Raw genomic sequence first — 27,763 nt, 5'->3', positions numbered from 1 at the left:
GGGTCTGTGTCATTTTCTGTTTGATTAATGACTCATTGTTACACTGCACTTTATATCCTTAAATAGAGATTATTTTTTTTTTACCTTATAATTCAGAGTGATGTTACCTGAGCAGTATGTGGTGTACCCTCAGCATTACCATTTCCAATCCAAAGCATTTTCCCATCCCACGCTCACATATAGAGTATAGCAAGTATCACTGACATGCTCCCTCTTAGATCAGGTGAGTCACTCAAAGTGCAGTCTTTTTTTAACAAAAAGCATCTGGTGAAGAGTCATCACAGTCATTTCACACTCACATCTTTTCCACTTCTTTTTTGCAGCAGCTTTTTTTTCTGATTGAGCACCAGGGTTTCTGTTTCATTGAAACCTTGAGCAGAAGTGTCACACTAACCACCGTCGTCCAAGAACTCTATTATCTGAAATCTGTTACGCTAACACATTTGCCAGTGTCAATGCCAAAAGAACAGTCATTACATTGATACTGTATGTTTCTAGGCCTCCACACCGACGACAGCCATTGCCAGAGGCATTATGTTTTTGACTTGTCTGTATGTCCATCTGTTCATCCCATTCTCACGAACATGATATCTTAGAAATGCCTGAAGGGACTTTTTTTCAAATTTGGCACAAACATCTTTTTGGACTCAATCATGAACAGATTAGATTTTGGTGGTTAAAGGACACTATGACTTCACAAAGCAAGGCCATAGTTTAAGAATACATACACGCAAATGTCTAACAGAGTAAAATTACAAAGTGATGACATTTTATATCCAAAAGGTCAAAGGTCAACTTCACTGTGACATCATAATGTTCCGCAGAAACACTTCTCTGGCCATTACTCAGCATCACAACTCAGGAACAGAATGTTAGGCATTTGGTCAGCTACTGAATTGGTGACACCAATCTTGAGTATCCACTTTGAAACTGTACTGATTGTATAGATCTCCTGTGCTGCCGAGGGGGAGATGTTTGTGAAGCATCCGTGTTTTAAAACTTATAGCTTCTTTGTTGCAAAATCCAAATTTGAACCATTGTCTACTGTCATGTAAGGGTGGGAATCACCAGAGGATCCACGATACGATATGATCACGATACTCAAGTCACTATACAATATTATTGTGATTTTAAATATGTTGCGATACGCTGAGTATTAGCGGCACGGTGGTGCAGTGGTTAGCACTGTCGCCTCACAGCAAGAGGGTTCTTGGGTCGAACCTAGGATGGGAGGTTGCGAAGCCAGGTCCGCTTGCACGGATAGTTCGGTTTGTTGGGAGTGGTGTGAACGCTCATTCGAATTCAGGTGCGGACCAAACAAGCGAACCTTTGTCCACTTGAAAACTGTGGGATTCGGTTCACTTGCATGTTAACCATGGTGCGGTTTGCTTACAGTGGGAAATGCAAACGGACTATCCAGCGAACCAAAGAGAGGAAGTGAGCCAAAGTGAGGAAGTGACGTAGAGCGCATTGCATTTTGGTGTTTGGTGTTTTTGTGGTGACCAAACCGGCTGGAGGGGATGGATTTCCGTTTTCGGTCCTGGCCAATTGATGAGCCAGGTTTTCTTCTTCCTCATGCTTTTTTTCTTCCTGGTCAGTGGTCGTTTCAAGCAATACTGTTCCCACACGAGCAGCTGTTGTAACTATGTGACGTTGTCCAGACAGTTTGGTCCGCATTAAATGAAAGTGCACTGTGAAAGTGAACCGAACCAAATAAAGGTGTGAAATTGTTTGGCATTCCCCGCCCAATTGAACCAAGTCCCTCGGACAGTCCTGGTGTGAATGCGCCCTAAGGCTTCTTCCCACAATCCAAAGACATTCGGGTTGATTGGTGACTCTAAATTGTCCGTAGGTGTGAATGTGAGCATGAATAATTGTCTGTCTCTATGTGTCAGCCCTGTGAGAGTCTAGCGACCTGTCCAGGGTGTACCCCGCCTCTCACCCAACGTCAGCTGGGATAAACCCCTGCCCCCAGTGACCCCCAACTGGATAAGCGGTTATGGAAAATGAATTAATGCTGAGTATTGCGATAAAATATATTGCAATTAATTACATTTTTCCAACTGTAAATTATGCCCCCAAAGGAAAACTTTGCCAACATCTGTTATATCCAATAAGATAAAGTTTTCAGTCTGTTCATCTGACTTAAGCAGTTTTTTGCAGCAGCAAAATGTATCTAGTGGACTGAAAAAGTAATTTATTACATTATTTTAGTAGGCTACTGAAAGTTTATTTTTATTTGTAGTTTTACTAATTTATATAATAACAAAATCTATACTTGGCACTGTGTGATGGTACGATACTCCCACACAAAAATATTGCGAGACTATGCTGTATCGATTTTTTTCCCCCATCTCTACTGGGATGGCCACATTTAAGTCTGGACAGACACGTACACTGTAACTTGACTGCTTGGTGGAGGCATACAACCACAAGGTGGTAATTGGAGTTCAGTGAAGCTGCAGTTTTAAGAAAAATAAGTAAACTGAAGAAACAAAGAATGAGAATCGGAAGATGGGTGAAGAGGGAGAATGAGGAAAGGAAGTACAAGGTGAAGTGATCCTGATCCCGGCATTATAATTGAGTTCCAGTCATTCATTTTTCAGAACTATTTCTTTCATCCCCTTTACCCTTCTCCCAGCTCTTGTCTACTCTCCTGACCTTTCCTGTTCCCCTTCTCCTCTTATCAGTGTCACTACATCTCTCCTCTCTGCCCATTTTTGGGGTTCAGTCATGCAGTCATTTCTCTTCTCAGCCCTCCTATTTGACTTCCCAGCTCACTTTATTCACCATACGTATGCAGACATCATTCAATCTGTGACATGAGGTGACATTTTACATTCAGAAATTCACTGTATCTCTTTTGATTTTTGTGATTGTGCAGATATGTGTTAGCAGAAACACTCAGTTATCCTCTCATCCCTGTTATCGTCTCCTCACAGTGAGGAAGCTCAGAAGTCAGACAGGTTACCTTGAGCACTGATAGATGGAACTGATGCCAACCTCCGAATTAATACAGCAGAACATCAGGAGAAAGTTTGATATGTCACTTTGCTAAACTCTGGAAAATTGGAAATGTTTTGCTAGTGAAGTTTTGACTTCCTGTGGCCTACACAGTACGTCACACAGAGACAGGAAATGACCAAGTGTTCCCTCCCATTGGATGTGTTTCTTTGATTGTACATAAATAAGCTTTGACAATTTTACTGTGTGCATGTGGGTCTCAGTTTCCTTCTGTCACTTCCTAACTTCTTTTTCCATCCTCATTCTGCGGTAGTAATCTATTTTTTAAAGTCCCTGTGTGGAACCCAATACCTAGTGACCAGAAATAGAAACTCAACCCAGCTTGAGTGATGCAAAGCTGTGATGTAGAAATATTATGTAGTACAAGCTTTTACTTTTAATGATGCATGTTTATTTTATTTATTTAACCAGGTTGAGATTCAAAGGGGGGCGGGGGGGGGTCTCAGGCAGATTTAATAGTGTGACTTAACAGTAATGACCTATCATGTAAACAGTAGCGCAGTGTGTGATCTGGTTCACATCAGACACCAGCTGCAGCTCAAAAACAGCCCATTAGGCCCATAAGAGAGACAAGGCTGCATTCATAGTCTGAGCTGAGACTGCACACAGCTCTAACCTTGGATGTCCCATGCAAACGTCTATGTGGCTAAGCTGTAACGGTGGCAGCTAGCAGTGCAGTGCTAATAAAAGTAATGCCAGACTGTCTCTGATACCCAAGAGTGGAAAAGTTGCTAATGACTGATGAAGTTTTTCCGACTCACAGGAGCAATTAACAGTGTGTGGATTATTTTTCTAATAAAAGACAATCTGCTAAGTCTTTCCAGTTATTATCACGCAGGTGTCTTGTCTTATTCTGAGCCGCTGTGATGGAATCAGTGTTAAATCAGCCACACTGTTAGCTATCACGCCGGGGATTAAATAAACATTGCACAATTAAAGCTAAAATCCTTATTATCTGTAGTGTTGAAACTATCTCTCCATTTGTTAGAATCTCTGTTGTAAACCCAGAGTGGGAATAGAAAGCCTCATTCTACCAACCTATAAAGGTATTCTCTTTTTTCTTGTCATCCAGGACTTTTGTTCATGTCTGAATATTTTTTTTACAGTGATCTGATTGGTCAGTGATCTGGGTGTTGACATGTTGTGATTCAATCCTCTGAAGTACACTTGCTCCAGGGCAGATTAGCCGTTCAAACTAAGTTAGCACAATTACCTCTTATAATCTGTTGGCACATCTTGCACTGTGGTTTTGTTGCTGTCACACACACAGCTTTTGTGCATTGTGACAGCTACGTCTCTATTTAGTCCCCTCCTGTCTCTGTTTTACTGTCACTGTCACTTCCTAAAATGTCTCCCACCTTCGACACCTAAAAGTGGGTCTGTGCTGTTAACCTAGTGTGAAATGAAATAACGCTCAGAGTCAATGAGCTGCTTTGATCTTGAACGCCATCCAGCTGTGCCTCGATGCCACAATGATAACTTCACCGTGGAGACTGATGTGGTGGAGGATGGCGTTGATGTTCCTAAAAGAAGTTGTCGTTATTCGTATTCTGTCACTTTGGTTTCTTTGTGTTATCTTGTGATTTCAGAACATCTACCAGGTGGTACATTAAAGAAAATATGGCTGAATAGTAGGATATTCCTAATATGTTTTTGTTAAATATGATACAGAAACATCTCACTTTGGCAATAACATGAAAAAAGCCAAGCACGGTGAGACTTTTGTCCTCCCTCCTCCCCCCGAATTCAAATCTAACACTATGATTATGCAAGTGATCTGTTGGTGAAGATTGTCAGTCATCCAGATTATAGTAATCTTAAATGCTAAATCGAAGGCAAGTGGACTTGCTTGAGTTTCTTGAAGATGTTTCGCCTCTCATCCAAGAAGCTTCTTCAGTTTTAACGGACTTGTACGGAGTCGCAGGCTTTATACTCTGTGAGTGTGAGCCCTTACAGAACTGTTGAGGTCACGTGAGCTCTGAGTTTCAGAGTCGTAAAGGTCACATGTGAGTTGCTGGTCCATCATCATGTGTGTTGTTAGGGTTAGTTGGGTCCAGGTATGAATGGGTGTTTAGTCCACTGGGGAGGGATACCAAGACTGCATTGTAGGTGGGGGATAAGTGGTGCTACCTCCTCTGTTCGAACGATGGTAGTTCCAGTTTCCAGATGGCCATCGGCTGATGGCCGTTGACCAACGACCACGGTCATTCCAGTTTGACGTAGATGACTTTTTTCACACCTAGGTGTCAAAGAATCTGAAATACCAGAGGCTGATCTGAAATATCACAGAAAATACCAGAAAAAAAATGCACGTCAAACTGGAATGACCATCGTCAAACAGAGCAGGTGGCCTATGAAACCAGTTATCCCCCACCTACAATGCAGTCTTGGTATCCCTCCCCAAAACAACTTAATACCCATTCACACCTGGACCCATCTAACCCGAATGATACACATGATGGCCGGGTGGATCAATGACTTACATGTGACCTTAACAACTATAGAAAGGTTCACACCTACACAGAGTATAAAGCTTGATTAAATTCTCTCAGAAAGGAACATATAATAATACCTTTAAGAACTGGTTCCCTTTAAAAAGTTGCAATTCCCATCACTAGTTTCAAAGAGGTAGACGATGGCTCATTAACCCCATGCAGTCACCGCATATTAATAAGGATATGAAGAATGCCTGAAGGTGTCTGAAGGTGTGCTGTCCTTCTCTTTAGGTACGTGTCACCTGTGATAACCAGACAGCTGTCTGCACCAATCACGAGCAGTCCACCCACAATTTACACCAGCCTGTAGTATATTATGATATATTATGTCTTAACAGGAACTATATGTACACACTCAGTAGGAGGTCCCAGAAATAATCATGGAGGCATTATGGCAAGGTCTATAAATCAAAGGGTTTGATTCAAAGTAAAATAATGATAGTGTGATAGTACAGTCTAATTCTGTGTTTTTAAGTGTTGGTGATAGAGCAACCCTTTTGTTTGCTTTGGGATCATTGGTTGTGGTTTCTAAGTTACAATTAGCAGCACTGTTTTTGGATTCTTTCTGCCCCCTTGTGGTAAAAAAAACAGTTTGGGTTGAAACTGAGAGAGCACAGAATGTTTAAAAGACAGCATTTATTTATTTACACCAAACATCCTGAGAGAAAATATACATAATATATGTATGTATGTATGCATGTATGTATGTATGTATGTATAAGACTCTAGTTCAGTAACATGATGTTGCAGTCACACAGTTGCACAGTAGAGTAGCAGCTCCTTGATTATACCAATATGTGAAGAATTACATCTAGTCCAAACCAGTTGTTGTTGTTACTCACTCTCCCCCACTGTTTCTCACTCAGTGTGAAGCCCAGGAAATGTCAGACTCCCAGCTGGTGCTCATGGGAAATGTAGGCTGTGCTCTAAATTCCAATCCAGCCATGTGAGTGGATCTGATGGCTGCATCTACTGCACTCTTCAAAGGTGAGGTGTTTTTTGTTTCTTCCTGTCAGTCTTAAAGTCTTTTTTCACTTTGTCTACCTTTTCCTGTGTGTCACCTTAAAAAAGTATTTTACTGCTGGAAAGATGGCCCGTCTGTGCAGTAAGAAACGCAAATACTGTCGAAATTGGTGCAACATGGCCAGAGAAAACTGAGAAAAAAGGCTTTGGCTTTTGCTTTAGCACAAGAGGTGAAAAAAACGTCAAACACCCAAAATGTACTACGTTGCACCGTACAACTAAACACTCTAGCCAGTGGGCAAGGTAATACAGCTTGGCCTTTTTGACATAGAAAACCAGCTGAAAGCCAGCTGGGAACAAACAATCTCAAATAAAAGATAAACAGTGCACTAAAATATGCTCTGCCTAGTTTTACCATTTAATCTTAGTTTTAAAAGTGTCAAAGAAGTACAAACTGTAATTCGAGCAACAGCCCTAAAACAAGTTCAGATTTGAGCTGAGAGATGAGCAGAGACATGTGGCCGCTGGTAAGATGAAGGGAAGTTAACCATAGTTCATTTACACATACTGCTCACATTGTCATGACACAAAGGTGGTTGAAAATCCTATCCTTTTAATGTTTTGTCAGAAATGTAATTTAAAAGTGACACAGGAATAGTGGATCTTTTATTAAACCACCTTCCTCTTCATTCTTTGGTCTTCCTTTTGTGTTGTTCACTGCTTTTACTGTCCTTCGCTTCCCATGTCACCTTCACCGTGACAAAGAGATAAAGGAGTAATGGTTTAAGGACAGACAGACAGACAGACAGACAGACAGACACACACACACACACACACACCCTCAATTTCACACATAAACAGTTGGTACAGATGCCATATAGTGTATATAGAGGAAGAAAGATGTGGGGTACTGTGTCCTCTATTGTTCTCTCCTCTTCTCAGTTTTCATATTTGATAAATAGGTGTTAAAACAGTCTTTTATGAATACAAAATTAACCCTCAAAGAAAGTTTCGGATGTTTTCAGTGTGTTGACAGTGACAAGGGAAGTGTCATCTCTCCCCCGCGTTTTTCTCCCTAGACAGATAATTCAACATGATGTGAACAGCACTGTTTTTTGTTGTTTTTTTTTTTTTGTCAACAGATTTCGTCAAGCAACATTAGCGAGCACTAAAAAGAGGTGAAGGGGATAGAAATGGTTGATTTGAATCAGAATTTCTGGAACTACAAGTACTGTTTGGAGAAAGCTAAGCCTTTGTAAAGCATGTTTACATATAGTGAAACTTGTCACAGGTCATCACAGGCAGAATTTGCATAACCCATCTCAGTTTGCATTATTCTTCCTAGAGGATTGTGTAATTGGATTTTTTTTGTCAAACTATCCAAACAATGCCCTACCAACACTCACGTACTGGACATGAGATTTATACTGTTAAATGACATTCTAAAGTATCCCAGCTTTCCCTTTGTCATTGCATTAAGTTTGTACTGCGGTGAATAATAGAGTGACACTGAGCATCTCTGTGTCTGATGGTGTGCCTACATGGCTGCCTAATGGACACATCTGTTCACGGAAGATAAATGACCAGCCCTGTCCTCTCCTCACCCTGCTCAGTGAGGACTCAATTGTGAGTTACATATCTGTGAAAAACGTAAAGACTGTGCTTCATTTGAAGTCTTCATTGGTACACCTGCGATATGCAGTGCTTTTATCCAAGGTTCATTTTAGTGGAGATGAGGACTCAATGACCCATAGTTCTTTGTGCCTTTTTACAGCTTAAGCTGGAGTTCAAGAGCTGTCTGTCTGGGAAGACGATCTCAATGAAATGTGAAGGACTGTGTCCCTGTTTGACTGTTCAGGATCTCAGCAAACCGCCACACAAGACTGAGGAGAGCGGTGAGAGACTGTCTGTTTAGAAAACACGCTGAGTTTAGCTTTGAGACCGGTGAGTTCACCTCCACCACCTCAACTTCCTCCTCATGTGGTATTTCTGATATACTATAGTTGCTGTTGTTGTATGTTACTGTTCTGATTCTGTGAGCGCTACCTCAAACAGCAGAGCCTTCTCCACCAAATCCATATGACCATTTGCCATAAATCGCTGGTTCTCAAACTATGTACGTGTGCCTCAGGTGGTACACAAGCTCCGTTTAGTGGTACATTTAGGCATTTCTTAAATATATTTTTAAAAATTAATTAATTTGATATTAATATATATATTATTATTATAAAAATACCACAACGTTGAGATGAGATCCCTGACATTGAATTTAAAATACGTTTTGCATGTCCTGTAATATTTTTGTTTATTTTTTATTTTTGATATCAGCCTGCTACGTAGTTGTGGTTAGGAACGTAGCACGACCATAACCAGCATGACCTCAAATGTGAAATATTTGGAAGAGAAATGCAGCTCAGGAGTAGTCTGGAAATCCAAACCCAAATCTAGAAAGATTTAGGGTCTGGCCATGAGTAATGAAGATGGCCCAACTCGAGGGGTGGCACCAAGCATGCATTTGTAAATATCACTGCACGCAATTGGATAACACTACGACCAATCAGAACAATACACGGGGTGAAGTATCCAGAGCTTTGCTACCAGCAGAGCTAACTGGTAGATTAAACTCTTGCCATATCTGGTCGGCAAAACAGCAAAAACATCCTTCTTGCAAAGGAAAGATTCGAGCGCCGTCTTCTGTTCCTCTTTTAGAGAAAAAGCCAAGTCTAACTCGTTCATTGTAGCGGCCAAAGCCGTTTCAAACAACTCCGTAGTCATCTTGCAGTGTTTACAGACTGATTCTGGACTTCGTCGTCACAGCGCTGTCGTCGTCATCTGTTTAGCTCGCCTCTGGCCCGCCTATATCAGATACACCGATGTGATTGGTGCAGCTCGGTTTCATGGGCATAGATAGTGAGTATCATTACTGATTGCCAGAGTGACTCGCTGAGCAAATTCAAATTGTGCTCTCGCGAGAACTCTGGATTTCCAGGGTAGCTCACAAGGAGAATTTTTCCATTTTTTTCCTCTCTTTTTTCTCCCTGTTGAAACACCTGTTGAAGTGGATGATAATCAACCGAGCACAAGAGCTTGTGGCTACTTAAGCAGCACCGGTGAAGTCTCCACAGCGACTGATGAGTGGCTGCCCCCCCGGTGTGTGAGGGTTGTGTTGCAGAGTTTAAGTGCCAGTTGTAGTGCTTCCTCTTGGTGCAGCATGGCTGTGGCTGACAGCAGTCAACAATAAATAATCTTCTGATTAGGAATAAACCTGCCGCAGCCTCCACCACTGTGTTTTAACGTTGGTCATGATGGTGGAACTTGGAGAGACTTAAATTTCCTGAGGACGCAGTGTAAAATGTTTGGGAACTATTGCTAACTTCATAACACACCTAAGTTTCTCTGACTGAATTTAAGAGTTTTAAACAACCAGTAATTTTTTGTTAGTTGTAATGATGTATAAGATCAACAAATTCAGTGGTTGAACGTGATGATAGGGTCCAATTTGTACTATTCTTACATATTCTCTTCGTGAGTGTGTGTGTGTGTGTGTGTGTGTGTGTGTGTGTGTGTGTCTGTACATGTTTGTGTGTTAGAGCTGCTGAGTGATGCAGAAATGATGTCTTCATGAATATGGATGTGTCCTTGATTTCAGAGATGACAAAGACTTCCTCCTTTATCCTCCTAGCATCCCGTCTCTGTTTTGATATGAATACACTTCCTGTGTGCATGCATGTATGTATGTTTCTATCTGTCTGTGTTTTTGAGTGCTCAGCAGTTATCATGTGGAGAAAGAACAGATGCATTTGAATTAAGATGAAAAGCCTTTATTCCAAAACATGGCTGCTTACATTGAAACACTGACTGGTTTCGACCCAAAAGGGTGACCCTTTTGCACCCTGACAAAGACCTTAGGGTAATTCTAGTCTGTTGAAGGTAAACAGTGAAATGGCTGACAGTATGAAAGAGAGTTCGTATCTGTTGGTTAATGCTAGTGGGCATTTGAGACGGCAACCAGAAGGCGAGGTCTGAAACTCTGGGTGCAGGGGGTGGGTGCTGTCAGACAGGATGGATTCTGCTTTCTTTGATAAATATTTGTTATACATATCAGACCAACTGTTCTGCTGAATACCTCTTAAAGTGCTACAGACCTTGAACACCTTTGTTAATGCATTTCTTTCTGTTTTAGATTGAGGATTAAGAGAAGCATACCAACAAATAACAGATAAAGTAAAAGTCGACTCAATAAAAGGTCTAAAGAAATAGTCACCGGAGACGTGTCAGTGTTGAACTTAGCCAGCTTTCACAAAAAAGGCATTGTTGGCTTTTTGTACAGAACATATTGGTGTTACAATCAAAGCTCAGCTTATTATTGATCGTTATTGATCGTAATGCCCAAGTACTTGTACGAGTCAACAATTCCTACATGCTGACCCGCTCAGTGTTGGCGCAGCAGAACTGAAGCATGCCCCCTGAAAGTCACACTTAGCAGAGAAGTATAAGATCCTCTGAAAAAGTTTGGAGATATCAGAACTCAACTCATCAAATATTATTTTTGTACAATATAATCTTTGTAACCGTCTAGTTTGAGTTCTCATTCAGAGCTTTTATTTTCTGGAGAATAATGGCAAAAATGCCCTGATTGGCTCATACCTGTTGGTAATTTAGGTTAGGTTCATTTCTAATTTATATTTTGCCATGATCTGTTTTGGTTTGGTATGGGTAGTTACAACACTGGCAACACAAATGTGATATATGGATGTGTGTATGTGTGGTTGACCGTCAAACACATGACTGTTGTGTGTTCCTTTGCTTTGTTTTGTTGCCATTCCCTATTGATCTGAGTTAACAAATACTGCATGAAAGACAGGAGCGAGGGGGTGAAGGAGATGGAGAGAAGAAAGAAAGAAAGAAAGAAAGAAAGGAAAAGGCAGGAGGGTAATTCCAAGCCATGATCCGGTGTTTGATATCAGACTTGTTGCTCAGATCAATAGTGTGTGTTTGATGTGAAACACACAGCCTTCCTGCCTGACTGTTTACTACAGCTGCCTTCTGGGTGCATGATCATCGAACAAATGCCTTCACACACACTGCTCAGTTCATATAAAATCCATATATGACCTTCCTAATTTTCTCTGCACTTTCTCCCTCTTTCATCATCTTGTTAATTTTATTTAGTCACTGTTGCTTTAAATTAAAATGCAGCTAAAACAGAGTGACTGTTTGACTTCAGTTTATCAGGCGGCCAGAAACACAACTCAAAATACATGCTAATGTTGTGTCTGTAAGTAGGCAGTTGTTTCCTAACATGCTTTCTGATTCTGATCAGTAATTCTTGACAGTGAAGGTTGGGCTCACTGTGCTTTGTCTTGATCAAACTTATAGTGTTTGCAATATATCCAGCTGAACGAGGTGCTGGGCGATACAGACCAAAAATTATATAAGTGGGCAAAATGTTCAGTTGTAAGTCAAAGCCACATGCACTTTAATGAAAACAGACATTGACTGTGGGCAGTACTGGCTCAGTCCATAGGGACTTGGCTTGGAAAACGGAGAGTCACAGGTTCAAATCCCTGTATAGACCAAGTATGGAGGGTGGACTGATAGTTGAAAAGGCGCCAGTTCACCCCCTGGGCACCGAACCCTCACCTGCTCAGGGCGCCCTCCCAAGGCAGCCCCACTCTGATATTAGTCCATGCTCCAAACTTGAATGAATCTCCACTGAATGCATGTACATTTCCTATTTCCTGTATTTCAGGCCTGTGCATATATGACAACAGAATTGTAATTCCCCTTGGGGATTAATAAGGTATATCTGGATATCCATCCATATCTGGTGTTCTTCTAAATAGAATGCAAAGACTGGGTTTCCTTCCCTGCTTTAAAATATATACCTGCTAGACATGTAAATGAAAACTTATATAAAATAAATTACAGGGCCGTAAGTTACCTTTTTCACACATTGGACCAGTGCTACAGGGGTCACAAGTTTTGTAGCACAGGCCACACAATTGTAGCATGAGTGTTAACTTATCAAGGTCAAGGTAGTATGAGACTGTTTCATTTCTTTGATGTGGGGAGTTTAAAATGTGGTTCTTTCTGGCTTTTCAAATAAATATAGTACTGAAAAAAATGCAGATATTGTTTTAAATGTATGTACAGTATTTCTCTAAGAGATAGTTTCCTGTATTAAATGTCTGCATTTTTATAAACACATCTGTCGCTTGCATCCAGGTGCTGTCTCATTGTTGCACAATACACTGCAACTACCAAGTACAAAAGTGATGCGCCATCCCCTCACACACAAACCCTCAAACAAACTCTTTGTCTCGCATGCAGAGCTGTATTGGATAGGCTCCACTGTGGAAATTTCATCCGTCACACAGACCGATGTTTGCATAGCTTGCATGTGTTCAACAACAAAGGCAGACTGATTAAAATTGAGTAGCAGCCCTGTGACACCTTCCGTGCAGGAGAACTTGTGAGCGGGTGGGGTGGGGTTGTGAGGACAGTGTGAGAGGGGAGAGATGCAAACTGGCATAACATTACGAAAGAAACAGGTTATGGAATACACCATCAAGCTATATGGATATTAACAGTATTATCTCATCCTACATCTTGAAAATATATTGATATAAGTTGATATACCTCCTGGTGATGGGATGGGCCTATGTAACCTCACAAACATGGCTGAGCCTCACAAGTAAGAAGTAAAACAGAAAAATGTCATCACTGCATAAAAATAATTTTATTTGACAAAGCTTTCACTGCTGCATGGTGTAGCATTTCCATAGCTCAAATCTGCTAATACTGTGACATATCAGTCAACATTCAGCATGCACATGGCAAGATAGAGAACATTTCAATAAACTAGTCCAAACCAGTACCCTTCCATATGTTATACCATTCCTGGATCCCCTCCAATTTGCATATAAGCAAAGGAACCATGCCAGACTTCTTTTCATTGATTTTAACTCCACCTATAATAACACAATCCACCACCATCAGGTAATCAAGACACTACAGCACCTCCAAGTTCAATCAACACTAATCCACTGGATCCATGACTTCCTCTCCAACAGACCACAAGTAGCAAGGGCTGACAATTCACTGTCACCCGCCATTATTCTCAATACTGCCGCTCCACAGGAGTGGGTACTCAGTCTGCATCGCTACACCCTCTGTACAATTGACTGTCAAAGGCCATCCACCTGTATCCTCTACTTCAAATATGATTAGATTAGATGAAATAGATCACAGTGTTCGGCTCATTAGTATAAAATGTATTTATTGCTAATTACTCTTCTAGAAAGTAATGTCATTACTTTACTTATTGCTCCCTGCCAAAAATAATGTTACACTACTTATCATATTACTTTTCTGTTACACCCCACAATAGTTGTAGTTGCGTCTTTTTCTCCTCAAGATTAAGACTTTGTCAGGGTAATAAATGATAAGCTCACCTATGGCTAAACACCTTGCATATTATTTTTCACCTGGGCGTCTTCTGCTGCTGTGACCAGTATTTGCAAAGGATGTGTCTAAAGGGGAAGAGTCAGTCATAGAGACAGACGTTTCATCCACCACAAATCCAGCCACAAGTTTCATTAGTTCTTTGCTGCTTGTAGCCTGCTGTCAAGGGTTGGTTATGGAAACGTTCCTATACAACCTCCACCTACCAGACCGAATCACAATGCCGTTTTTGGTGCCACATTGTGTGCAAAGCGTGTGTGATGGTAGGGTGTGAAAGTGAGGTTGCAGTGCCCAGAGCAGAGAGAATGTAGTTAAACAAGTCCATTTCCATTTCTTTGTCTCTTTAATTCTGTAATTCTTACTCGTTTGTCCTCTGTATGCACCTACTGGAAAAAAGAATTTCCACCTTAAACTATCCACCTACCTTGTTCTATATTTTACCTCCACAAACTGCCCAGTCATTTATGAGAGATGTCAGTTTACAGTGGCCTAAATCTGCAGAAAATTACTTTTTAAAAAAAGAAAAATCTGAATATTTTGGTTTTTCTTTTTATACTCAAATAATATGACAAGAATTGAATTCAGGCTTTTGTAAGGACCAAAATCGATAAGCATAGTTGGAATCAGATACCCAGCACTTCTCTCTGTGCCTTCGGTTGTTTAAATCTCACTTTCCCCATTTTCCTCTCCGTTTTTCTCTATTGCTTCATCCATCTCCATGTCATCCTCCCCTCTCCTTTTCTCCACTCCATTCTCATATTTGATGGTGACACTTCTGCATAAAGGGCAGATGGATGACCTACACATCTTGACTGCAGAGATGAATTACTCGCCTCACCATTTCTCTCTTGTCCTGTTTTATGAAAGCTCTTTCACATACACGGTTTGTCTTATGCTTTACTGTCAGCATGGCAAAGCCTGTGGGTTTATCCATGCTTTTACCAAAGGAAGACATATTTACCTGTTTCCTGTTCAAACTGTTAGCAACCTTTGTCATAAGAGACCTGTCCAATTTGATGTTGATACAATTGAGCAGGAAAAGAAAGCTGCAACATTATTTACTGTGGCTGTACATACAATATATGGCTGTGGTGTGGATGGTTGTCCAAAACAGGATTGTCTGTATGTACTATGATAAATAAAGCAAGACCTTAACAAACAAGGAAGTGCACTCAGTAGGGTGCAGATCTCCGCCACGCTGCCGCCTGAGCCGATCGCAACTACTCTAGACAAATCTTTTAATTCCAGCAGATGCGCCACAGCACGTTTCAGAAGCATCCATCCATCCATTTTCATCTGCTTATACAAGGCCAGGTTGTGTGGGCAGCAGGCCAAGCAAAGCACCCCAGACATCCCCCTCCCCAGCAACGCTTTCAAGCTCCTCCTGGGGGACCCCAAGGTGTTCCCAGGCCAGACAAGATATGTAACCCCTCCAGCATGTTCTGGGTCTGCCCCGGGGCTTCCTACCAGTGGGACGTGCCAGGATCACCTCCAATGATAGGGTCCCAGGAGGCATCCTGATCAGATGCCCAAACCACTCAATTGACCCCTTTCGACAGGAAAGAGCAGCAGCTCTGCTCCGAGCTCCCTACAGATGTCCAGGCTCCTCACCTTATCTCTGAGGCTGAGCCCAGCCACCCCACGGAGGTAACCCATTGCTTGCTGCTTGTATCTGTGATCTCTTTCATTTGGTCACTGCCCAAAGCTCAAGACCGTAGGTGACGGTTGGGACGTATATGGACCAGTAAATCGAAAGCTTCGCCTTTCAGCTCAACTCCTTCTTCACCACATTTCAGAAGCTAATAGAAATACGTACCTTGTCTATTTTTGAAGGAACAGTGACATGTTGCACAGAGGAGATTGAGTTTCCCAACTGTGTGTGAAATATAGATACAATGTAATTATGAGGATGAATGTGTTTTTAATAACAGATGGGACATAACATGGCAGAACCAAACCCGATCGCAGCTATGGCAGCCGAAACGCAGTGCAGCTGTGCCTGGTGAGATTTTCCCTCCTCCCTTCCTAACAGACAAGACTGCAGCAAAGAAAAGAAAACAGTTGACTTATTCAGCTCATCATGTACCTAACTTTAGTGGATCATAACATAGCAGATGCAGATGCTCCAGTTTAGCCGAGTTATTTTCAGAAAACTTGTGGCCCCTGCCAGCCGGTTATGAGGAGAGAGTTAGCAGTTAATGACAATATAAAACAGTCAATAGAATTTTTTTTTTTTTTTCCAACAGTTGTGAATCACTGCAACCAAACGAGGTCCTTGGGCATGTAGTCATAATAGTGAACACAAAATATGAGGCTGATTGGTCCAGTAGTGGGTGAGATAATGAGTGCTTTCAGACCTAGAGTTGTCTTGCTTTGGTCTGAATCAGGGACTAATTTTGTTGCAAAGTTGCATAATTGCCTGGAGTTGGTTCGTGTTCTCACGGCAGTATTTACGAGCGGACCAGATAAAATGCCTTGTGCAAGAAAGCTGCTCTTGATTGGTCAGAATTTCCATGCGGGAAAATTGCAGGAAATAAACAAAGCGCGGCTCCAACTAGAAAACAATGTTTTGATGCAATGGATGTGCTGAATGTGCATATTAAGGCAGTACAGGAGGAGGTGCACATTAATAATCCTCCAGGACTCTAACATGCTCATGTTTAAACCAAACAATGTGTAATGTGACTGCAGTTGGTTCGGATTAAGGTCGGAACACGTTCTCACCACAAACAAACTGCACCAGAGTTCATTTGTAGCTGGACCGAGACCACCTCTTCAAGAAGGTCTTGGTCTGGTTGTTTTGGTGCACACCTGAGTGCGTCTGCTGTGTTCACACCTGCCCAAATGAACTGCACTTAGGGGGCAAAAGAATTTGAGTACAATTGAACCAAACCAAATAGGGCAGGTGTGAAAGCACACTAAGTTAGCTGCAGACAGATGGATACATTCACTCTTTCAAGCACATACAACCAAATGCATGATCCCTTCCTTTCAGGCTTACACCTGGCGGGTGTAATTGTCCCTGTGACACAGTGTAGTCAGTGTGAGCTTCTCAATTTCCAAGTCTATATTGGGTTTATATTTTGTTTACTTGAGCGTACAAGTTTATTTAACTCTCAAATATTAATATTACCCGCAAAATATTCGTCGGGCTCTGTTGTCCTCCCTTTGAGCATTTCGACCATAGATGCAATATAGTGTTTTCCTGTTCTATCTCTGATCCATGTTTGTCCTTTAATCTGTTAGTAGTCTAATGTATTCATGGATGAGTGTACAGAACTCTATTTTTACTCTATCATCTCAAATAGTGCAGGATCAGCCACAGCCTAGTTCCCTGGAGGCCGTTTGGCACACAGTGTCTCATTCAAGATGACTTCAGCAGGGTGAATGCTTCCCCTCACAGGGCCCTCTATTGAAGGTCTCTCTTAACCACTAAGCCCCCTTGTGCTCTGAATGTACAAGTGTTCACCATGTATCCTCTGTGGAACAAGTTTGATGTCAGTTGTGTGTCTGACTCTGACATCTTAAAGCCGGCCTGACCCTGCTGTGCTGCTGAAAGAAACAGTTAACAGGACATGTTGTCTCTGTGTATCTTGTCCCTTTGTATGTGTGCCTCACAGTGTGCAAATGTTTTCTGCTCCGGCTTTCTGACTCACTGCCCAGCAAAAGGACTTCCATCACAGGCAGCAGAGCCGTTCCTGTCCAAAACAATTTGGGTCACGCCAAGTGAAACAGAAAAGAGGGCTCCTTCGAGACTCATCATGGGCCACAGTGCAAAGCCTAAAGAGAGAGGAGAGGCAAAGATGGAGAGAGGGATAAGTCAGAGCAGCAGGAGAATCAGAGGAGGAAAGAGTAGAGTGAGTGTCAAAGTGAAACAAATTAAGTTTGTGTCCAAATACCAAAGACTGTCAAAGGGAGAAAATGGAAAAAGAGCGGAAAGGAACATTAAAGTGAACACGACGTGAACCTCTGTTTTTGAGTCAGGAGAAAATGAGTGTTTCGACTTAAATCATGTCTTGAGATAAATGGCTCCTATTGAGAAGCAGAGAGAATTTTACTGGAGGGTTAGTCATCATTTTACTATTCTGATCTTATTAAATCCAATTCTTTTTGAATCATATATCTGATTGTTGTGTTTGAGAGAAATATTAAATGTTTTAATTATAAACTGCATTTAATTATCTACTTTTGTTAGAATAATGAAAACAAACATGAAAATCAGTAGTCAGCAGTGACAGTAATTTATTATCCGTAGATGCTTATCCTCTCAAGGGTCGCAGGGGGCTGGAGGCTATCTTAGCTGACATTGGGCAAAAAGCGGGGCACGCCCTGACGACATCGCCAGACTATTACAGGGCTGACACATAAGCCCCTTTTCCCCCAAACACTTTTGGTATGGTACCTGTGGAACCAAAAGTAACCCTTCAGATAAGGTACCTGGACCCCAGTGTTTCCACCGCAAACAGTACTCTTAAATGTGGGCAGGGTTGTTGTCACTCACGGCTCCGTCCAGCACTCATTGTATTTCCTCCTTTATCAGTCTGCACTTCATTTATCGTCCACAGAACGAGGCTGCATGCCGACATTTTGAGAACAAAACAGAGCAGGCTGCAGTGAGATTTATATTTAAAAATAGCGGGTTTGTGCATTTAGTCCTTCTCAGGCAAGCTTGGGGGTTTAGTGTTGCTAGAGTCCACAGGAACAATGCTCCGCAACGCTTACTAAAAGTGTATGTCATCCAAGAGAGTGAATAAAAACGAAAGTAATAGTCAAAGTTGTGAAATTTAAGGTGGATTAATGTTGTCCACTCATGCACTGAGTAACATTACAAGTAAAGATTCCACCTTAAAAGTTGCTGGCAGTCAGCCCAGTGAATTACTTTTCTCAGACTACAGCTGCTGTGAGAGGCAGCAAAACATCCTTTCATTTTATAGTTACTAATGTACGTAAAAGTCTCCATGGGATGAACAGTGGTTACAAATCACAACCACAACTCAGCCCCGGGCAAAACTGACCGTCTGCTATTGACCAATCAACAGACTGCAGTGTTCACAGCTCCATCTTTTAGTACCAGATCTGTGTGCTAGGTACCCCAACAGAGGGGTGACCAAAAATGGGGACGGTACAGAACAGTTCCATTGGTACCATCCACAGTGGAAATGGAAAAAAAAGTGTACCAAACTGAACTGTACTGTACTGTACTGTACTGCTTGGTGGGAATGGGGCTATAAACACACGACCATTCACGCTCACATTAACACCTGAAGACAAGTTAGAGTCACCAATTAACCTAATCTGCATGTCTTTGGACTGTGGGAGAAAACCCATGCTGACACAGGGCGAACATGTAAACTCTGCACAGAAGGGCCCCAGCCAGTCACAGGAACCTTCTTACTGTGAGGCGACAGTGCCAACCACTACCACCACCATGCTGCCGGTGTGCTAATATTTAGAGGGGAAAAAAATTATGTATGTATTAACTATAATATCCCCTAATATCATCATTTACTGCTGTTCCTATACATGGCTAGAATTCTGCGTCAGCGACTGAGGTGACTGCCAAAGAAACCAATCAGTAACTCTGTGTGTGTGTGTGTGTGTGTGTGAGAGAGAGAGAGAGAGAGAGAGAGAGAGAGAGAGAGAGAGAGTTGGATCCTCACCTTTGTTTTCTCTCACCTCAGTCCAGCTTCTGACGGTAAGCTGTAAAGGTGTCACTGTGTTGCAGACACGCACACACATACACACGCCACGTCTCTCTTCCCGGAGTGACTCCTGTGTTGTCTTCACACGCTGCCATCTCAGTTTATCAATTAGTGCTGCCGATCAAAGGAGATACTCACACACATACACACTCACACACACACACACACACACACACACACACACACACACACACACACACACACAAAAACCAAATATGCAGGTCAGATATAATTATCAGATTGCGTTCCTATGGTAACAGTCAAGACTTTGCAACAGATTATGTTTTCTGCGTTACATTGACGGGAGAGTTTATATGAGAAAATGGTAAGAAGAAGAAGAAGATGAATTTTGTCTCTGTGTATTTGTTCGTATTTTTGTTTTTGTAGTTAATGTTTTTACAGATGAAAGCAAATTTACATCTGCCTCTCCTCATGTGTTTGTGTGTGTAGGTGCAGAACTCATCACCAAAGCACACCTGAAATCCTCTAACAGGTTTAACTCCACCACTGGACGTGAGTACATCTACTCTGTGTGCGGGTATAAGTGTGACTGTAGGGCTTTGTACCAGTTTCTACCACTTAACCTTTCTCCTCGTTTAAGAGTAACTCTCAGCTTTGAGTGGCTCCCATTAAAATCTACGGGATGAAGTGGTAAAATAAGTAGACCATAATCTGGGATACAATTTCTTACAGGCCAGCATCGGAATGGAAATGTTTTATTTACTTCTGGTGAGGGTGGGTTCTTGTTTTACTTCTTGAGTTATTTACTGTAATGACAGTATGTGATTCATTTCGTAATACTGCCCCCTGCTGTTGATTTGTTAAAAAGTCTAACAAAAGTCTAAAAAGGCTAAGACGTCACTTAACAAAAAAAGTGTTTATGAATTAAGAAACCACAATATTTAATTTGAATGTGCCGTATCTCCATAGATCATTTGCGCATCTGTCTTACTCAATTTCAGAATTGAGAAAATGGTCTTACATTGAGCTCTCTATGCTCTGTTTAGGTGAATCACTGGTATATGGCACAAGACACAATTATATACTGTAGTTACTCACATGGCATGGCAACTAATTTGATATTTTTGTGTTAAGGGGCTCCTAGTAGAGATAGTGTGGACATTTTAGAGTATAAAAGCTTGTTCCTGGGGCAATATACCATACAAATTTATTATGGCACCCAATCTTATAAATCAGTCCAATCAAATGGATACAAGCCTGAAAACCAGTTTTCACTGATTGTGCTGCCTCCCCTCTCCAAGCAGGGAGCTCTAAAACTGCAAAAGCCTGGTTACCTTTAGTCTTGCCCTCAGTAACAGCCAGCAGTTACCTTGCAAGGCAGCTGGATTCTCGCAGTACCATGAGATCTTGTCAGGTTCATGGATTGATTGATTGATTGATTGACTGTCGCATATTAAATTTCCCAGATGAATGGTGCTGCTTGCACGCTGTGTGCACGGCTGTTCAATGAACACTGAGACGTGGTCTTTGATCCCATGGTAGATATGGGGTATGACACGTGCGCAACATCACTGGAGCTGCAGTGTTAGAGGATTACAGCAGACGGCGCTAGAATTAAAGGGATGATGTCTGCTCAGGTGCTTTTTGGGTGTGCTTTTTTAGCCTCCTTGGGTGCGCTCGGCCTGACCAAGCTGCAGCTTCTGGGGCTGAATAATGAAGCCAACACTGAAGTGCCAAAAACTGCATCTGCCTGAGGCTGGCTCTAGAACTCAGTCAATACCCATAGACCCCCATGTTTATATTCCCAACTCTACAGCAGTTTTTAAAAAATCTTTTTGGACCACAGGGCATCAGTCAGTGCATGTAATTACAATGTATGACCATTAGGAAAATTGGCTTCAAAGCCCAGAGCACTTCCTTGGAGCACGGTCAAGGCTTCAAGTATTGCATTTATGTCCACACCACCAGTGGTTTGGACCAATCAGCATGAGGAGCTACTGGTAGCTAGAGGCATGGTGTAGGTGTGTGACGACACAGACAGGTGACAAAACAGCAATGACGGCCCCTAAAGAGGTTAGAGTAGATGCTGCAATAGCATCATTTATATGCAGAGCTGATTCTGAAAGAGTATTTCTTCATTTAAAAGATCTATGAATGGCACTGAAGGCTTTTCTAAATGGAAAAGATGGTCTTGCTCCTCTCTTGTGATAGACGGTGATAGACAGATGGTTCATCCAGTCACCTGCCAAGTATTTTTTGAAAGTGCCTGCTCTTTTCCTAACAGTTTCCAGTGATAACTTTTCAGATGGTTCTGTGTAACAAACCATCTGCCATGTTAGGTTAAGCCAATAGAGCTCTGCCTGAGGATCTGAGGCTGTGTTCTGACTCATACGGGAGCAGCAATTCAGCATTATAACCAGGAGCTTAACCAAGAAGTGCTTTGAAAGGTAATTGGTACAATCTAGGAAAATACAATCTAAAACTTACTGGTAACCAGTGAGGAGAGGCTAAAACTGGACTGATATGTCTTCTAGTATTTGTTAAAAGCCGAGCAGCTATGTTGTGTATTAGCTGAAGGTGCAAGACAGTTTTTTGGTTTAACCCTGAATACGATGAATAACAGTAATCTGACCAAGATGATATAAAAGAATGCATGACCCTCTCAAGATCATGTTGACAGAGAAAATACCTGATTTTTGAGATGCTCCTCAGTTGATAAAAACACGATCGAACAACTTTTGTATCTTGTTTTTCAAATAAAAGCTCACTGTCAAATATTATAACTGTGTATGTGGCTGCAGGTTTGACATTTGTAGACAGTGAGCCAAGATGCTTTTGTAAAATTGTGATAGACTTTGAAGGACCAAATATCAGATGTGCTTTTATCTAGTAGGAGGAAGTTTTGGCATCCAACATTTTATTTATGGCAGACAAGATAATAACCAATGAAAATTGCCATCATTGGTTTTAATGGGACATAAACGTGTGTGTATTCCACATAACAGTGGACCAGAATTTTGTGATAATATACAGTATGATCTCTCCCAGTGGCAGTATGTATATACAGTACAACAGGGGGCCAATGATGGAGCCTTGGGGAACACCACAGGTCAGACAGGCCACAGAAGACAAGGTATTACTGACTACTGCCAAAGTTATTTTCGAATAAATAGAATTTGAACTAAAACATTATTTATATGCCAGTTTAATACTTGTATTTTCACTGCAAGTTTTAGACTGGACAGATCCAAGTAAGATAGTCATTATCAGGATGTTGACAGTCGTGGAAATAAGTAGATTGAATTGGATTTTTCACAAGCTGTCTGCTGCTCGTCTCTTGACTTTGACACCGGCATCTGGCCCATCAGTAGAGACTCACAGGGTTACATGTTCAACAAAGCTTGACATGAACTTTGACCTCCTGCTGGACCAGTCGGGGCTGATTGCCATTTACACATACAAGTACAAGCTGTGTATGAAGCCCCTCTTCAACCCCTGTGATTCCTGATGAAGTCTGATGGAGGGAATGATAAAGTTGGGGGGTGGGGAGATGCAGGGAGTGAGAAAGAGGAGTGAGGAGAAAGGTGCAGCAGTGAATGTGTATTGAACAGTTAGATTTGCAGGCATGGTGGTGCCCAAATTTTAACTTGCACTCATTTCCACACCCCAAAACCTTCCAAAAATAGACATTGTCAGTGGATGCTCTCTGCAGGAGTTAGAGAGAAATTGATGAAAATGTAAGTGGTGGCAATGCCTCCTGCAGCCTGATGCAGAAAAAATGATTGGGAAAAGGGAAAGAGTTATAACATGAGAATAGCGAGAACAGAATAGATAAGCATGGGCAGGTTTTTGTTGACAGAAAATTTGAAAAGGTTGTTGGTGGTTTAAATCAATACTTCAATGGGCAAAAGGACAGAGAGGACGAATGAGATGGACAAGGTAATCAATATCAAAATTTCTTTTGTGTGCTTGTTGATAAAACTGTTTTGTTAAACTCCATTTTTCTGTGCTTATAGGATTGCTTTGGCAAAGAAAAAAATATGATTCAGACTCAAAGGAAGAGGTCCACAGGTCAGTTTAGCTGAGAGGAAGCTGTTTGTCATTCGCCCCTGTCCAAGGACATATGTGCCCACTTTGGATGCTAAACAAACCATACAGTATATTTAATTCATTAGACTTAAAGATATCAGCAACTCCCACACATTTTACACCTTTAATACAAATTTAATCAGTCAGTCTTTTATTACTGAGCATATTAGTCTTATTAGTCCTCCTCCATAAAAAAAATACACACCTTGAGACATTGTGTGAGAGTGTGCGTAAATGTGTAGATGTTGTTAAATGACTGGCTGTCATTTAAGAGGCATTAGTCCTGCTGTCCTGCAGCAGTCACAGTGAAGGCTGTGAAGACCAAGTGATTCTTTCTTTTTATGCTTTTGTTTCGCCACTCCTTTTTGACAGTGTTGGACAAATATGGCAACAGAACTGAACGGCTCTAAGAAACAAGGCAACCCCAGCTGCAGTAAGACCACAACACTGAATTGAGATTAAGTGAAAAAATGTGGACTTGGAGAAGAAAGTAACAGGTTGTTCAAAGGTACAACAAGTTTTTGTCATATATTTGTTGTTGTTTGTTTGGTTTTTTTTCAAACAAATGATGTGAAACACTGCGGATACAAGCACCTGAAATGAATTTCCTCTGTGGGCTGGCTGGGCTCAGCCTTAGAGATGGGGTAAGGAGCACAGACACCTGGAGGGAGTAGAGCTGCTGCTCCTTTGCATCTTGAAGGGTCAGTTGAGGTGGTTCGGCATCTGATCAGGATCCTCCTAGGCGCCTCCCGTTAGAGGTGTTTCGGGCACGTCCCACTGGTAGGAGGCCCAGGGGTAGACCCAGAACACACTGGAGGGATTCATCTGGCCTGGGAACGCCTTGGGGTCCACCAGGAGGAGCTGGAAAGCTTTGCTGGGAAGAGGGAGGTCTGGGGTGCTTTGTTTGGCCTGCAGCCCCCACGACCCAGCTTCGGATAAGCAGATGAAAATGGATGGACTGTATTACTCAAATGTCTGTTACCCCTAACTTGTCACTTATATTCAAAATTAGAATTGCTAACCATCCCTTCCCTATGCATTAGAAAATACCACCATCTATCCAACCTGGAGATTCTCCTGTTCCACCTTTTGCAGAGTGTCTCTGTGTTACAGAGTTAGCTCTTTGATCGGGTGTAATGCTGTGAGACTGTCATTTTTCTGCCAGTGTAATCTGGACAGCTAGAAACAGCCTGCAGAGCTTCTCTTTAGGCATTATACTGAAACACAGTGAACATCGCAGTTACAGGTGTACTGTCTTTTAGAGGCACATCATGGTGTGATGTGTGGGTTGCACAGAGAACATTAAGTATTTAAAGGTCCCCTAAGTATGTTTTATGACCACTAGAGGGCCTCAAAAGCTCCAAAACAAACTCACAGGAGCAAATACTTACAGTATGCTGTACATAGGGCAGGGCAATATAGGTATTATACTGATATTGTGATATGACACAAGATATTGTCTGAGTTTTTGGATATCGCAATAACCTAAGTGTTTCTTGTCTTCTCCTCGTTTTCAAGGCTGCATTAAAGTAAAGTGATGTTATTTCTGAACTTACCAGACTGCTATAGCTATTCTGTTATTAGCCTTACCCACTTAGGAATTATAGCCACATTACTGATGATTATTTATGAAAAATCTCTTGTTTAAATATTTTTTTGAAAGCACTAATAAGCAATCCTACAATATTATCACAGTATTGAGATATTTGGTCAAAAATATTCCCCTTAATCTTCTCCATATCGCCTAGCCCAAACTGTACATGGACTTATCAAGATGTTAGCATGCTAGCAAACACTTTTTGTAAAATATTTGCACATCCAGCCAAACCTACGTGAATACTTTGGAGGGAGTTATCCCACTACTCACCTGCTGACTCATTTTTTGCCTGTGTCTCATCTGTCAATTGCTAAAACAAGAAAAATCTTTGTCTTTTTTATTCAACAGATGAACTTTTCGCTGCTATCCATACATTTACTCTGACTCCACGGTGTCATGATAGGTGTCCAGCTTTTAATCTGCTTGTGTACTGGGAGTAACTGGTTTTAAATAGCGGAGGATGCTGGGAGAGCTAAACCAGAACCATAAAATGAAATTACAAGAGACTGCAGTCAATATAGTAATGTAATAATAAACTTTGTTAATAAAGCACTTCTCAAATCAAAGTTACAAAGTGTGTTACATGGTTGAACCAGGATTTTAAACATTTCAGGACTAAGGCAAATAAAATCAGACCATTTAGGTAATACAGAGAATAAATGGACTAAAATCAAAATGAACCCCAACTATAAAAATAAATACGAACAATGAAACAAATTAACTTCCCGGATACTGCACTGAGGCAAATACAATTGAACAAATAAATAATTAAAAAATATTAATAAAATAACGTAATACCAAATGGCAAATCAGATAAAAACAAAAACAGTAATAATAATGATGATAATAATAATAATAATAATCAAATAAGACGTGTTGAAAATTTAAGTGTGCTCAAGGAAATTAAAGATATTGTGTCTACTTTTCTTTTCCAAACAAGTTACTTTTTTCTTCCTTTTTTTATACAGTTTGTGTGTGCAAATAAACAAAAAATAATAAAAGTAAAGGCTTAAAATTTAAGAAAATAAAGAAGTTTTGAGAAATGATTTAAAAGATGTCACTGATTCTCCAAACCTCAGACCCTCAGGCAGGGAGCTCCAGAGCTGAGGGACCTTGACTGCAAAAGCCTGCTGACTTTTCGTTAGTAGTAGTCTAGGGTTTAGATTCACATTATGGTGAGCCATTTGATTTGTTGTTAAATAAAATAATATATATCTACTAGGGAATCTCTTGAGTGTATGTTTGTTTAGTGGCGTGCTAATTTTCAGATTCAGGCCTAAAAGCATATTAAATCTTATTAATTATTATATATTACATAATAATAGGAAAGAAGTGCTTCCTAACTCTGAAATACACAAAATAGCAGGAATACTTCACATTATAATGCAAGTGAATACATAACAGCCTCGAGGCATCATTACATCGCACTTTTGTTGCCAGAAAAGTTTTCAGGCTGTAGTTTGTGGTGCTTTTATGTTGGACTGTTTTTCATTCAGGTGTTCCTGTTATTTTCTCTACCCCCTGCATGTGCGTGTTTGTTTGGTGTTCTTTTTTACTTTGTTCTGAGCTCCAACTCTCATATCTGTTTTCCCCCTGAGATGATGAGGGGTTATATTATGGGCTATAACATAAAAAAAAAAACCCACCAAACAATCAAAGGCAATCTAGCAGCCTCTTTGTAAGTTCAGGTGTTATTGTCTGTGTTTATCTCTCTTCAGATGAGCAGCAGGACACATCAGAGGATTTTAGCAGCAGGGGTGATGTCATTCTCGTTGTTGACCAATAGAAGGAGGCAAACAAAATGAGCGAGGCAAACGGACCACCCCAGAGGAGCTACTGAGGACGATGAAGATCTGGAGAGGGAGGATGGATCTGGATGTGTCTGGTACCTCTGCCCCATCTACTCTACCATTAACCACCCAGGGACCTCTGCGCTCTCAGCGCACATTTGAAGCCATTTTATCGGGTCCACAAACTTCATGGTGCTTAGTAATATTTCAGTCAGATGATGAGTTGACACTATTTTAGAAGAGTCTCTTTTCGAAACAGTCCATAAAGTCCATAAAGAGCCAGTAAGCAAATCCCAAAACATGTCACGGCAAGCAAAAAAGATCATAACTGAACACCTGGATAAGCTAAAAGCCTGCACAAGGATTTTATTTATGGACTCCTCTTCTGCATTGTTAGCGTTAATACAGATCTGTTGCATCTTTTGTTGGATAAAAGAATTCTTACGAAACCAACCTCAAAAGTTAAGGTAGAAAATTCTTGTCTTAAACACTGGAGAGTCCCACAGGGTTGCATCCTATTGCAGATGTAATGTGACATGCCTTACCAATGTACAATCATTAAACAAGTACACTAATACTGTTACAGAACTCATAAGGTGGTTTGATGACAGTCATCCTCTGTTAAATATAACCCAAACACAAGACAAATGTGTCTAAATACTGAAAAGAACAACC

The 27,763-nt window shown here is 41.2% G+C and overlaps 1 long non-coding RNA gene across 4 annotated transcripts in view; it reads left to right on the top strand.

The window, feature by feature from the left end:
* The window catches only part of LOC125894394 (uncharacterized), a 96,074-nt gene that overhangs the window by 63,506 nt on the left and 4,805 nt on the right, over positions 1-27,763 (top strand). For 2 of the 4 annotated variants that reach the window (XR_007450065.1, XR_007450063.1), the window contains exons 2-5: positions 6,386-6,506; positions 8,257-8,426; positions 20,102-20,164; positions 27,017-27,183. This is a non-coding gene — a long non-coding RNA (uncharacterized LOC125894394). Of the gene's footprint in view, positions 1-6,385; positions 6,507-8,256; positions 8,427-20,101; positions 20,165-23,628; positions 23,684-24,073; positions 24,210-27,016; positions 27,184-27,763 lie in introns of all 4 variants that reach the window. The other 2 variants (XR_007450064.1, XR_007450066.1) reach the window with 2 other exon arrangements.

The sequence above is a fragment of the Epinephelus fuscoguttatus genome, linkage group LG9, assembly GCF_011397635.1.
Source record: "Epinephelus fuscoguttatus linkage group LG9, E.fuscoguttatus.final_Chr_v1".
Lineage (NCBI taxonomy): Eukaryota > Metazoa > Chordata > Actinopteri > Perciformes > Serranidae > Epinephelus > Epinephelus fuscoguttatus.
This window is presented reverse-complemented; position numbering and strand designations above follow the sequence as displayed.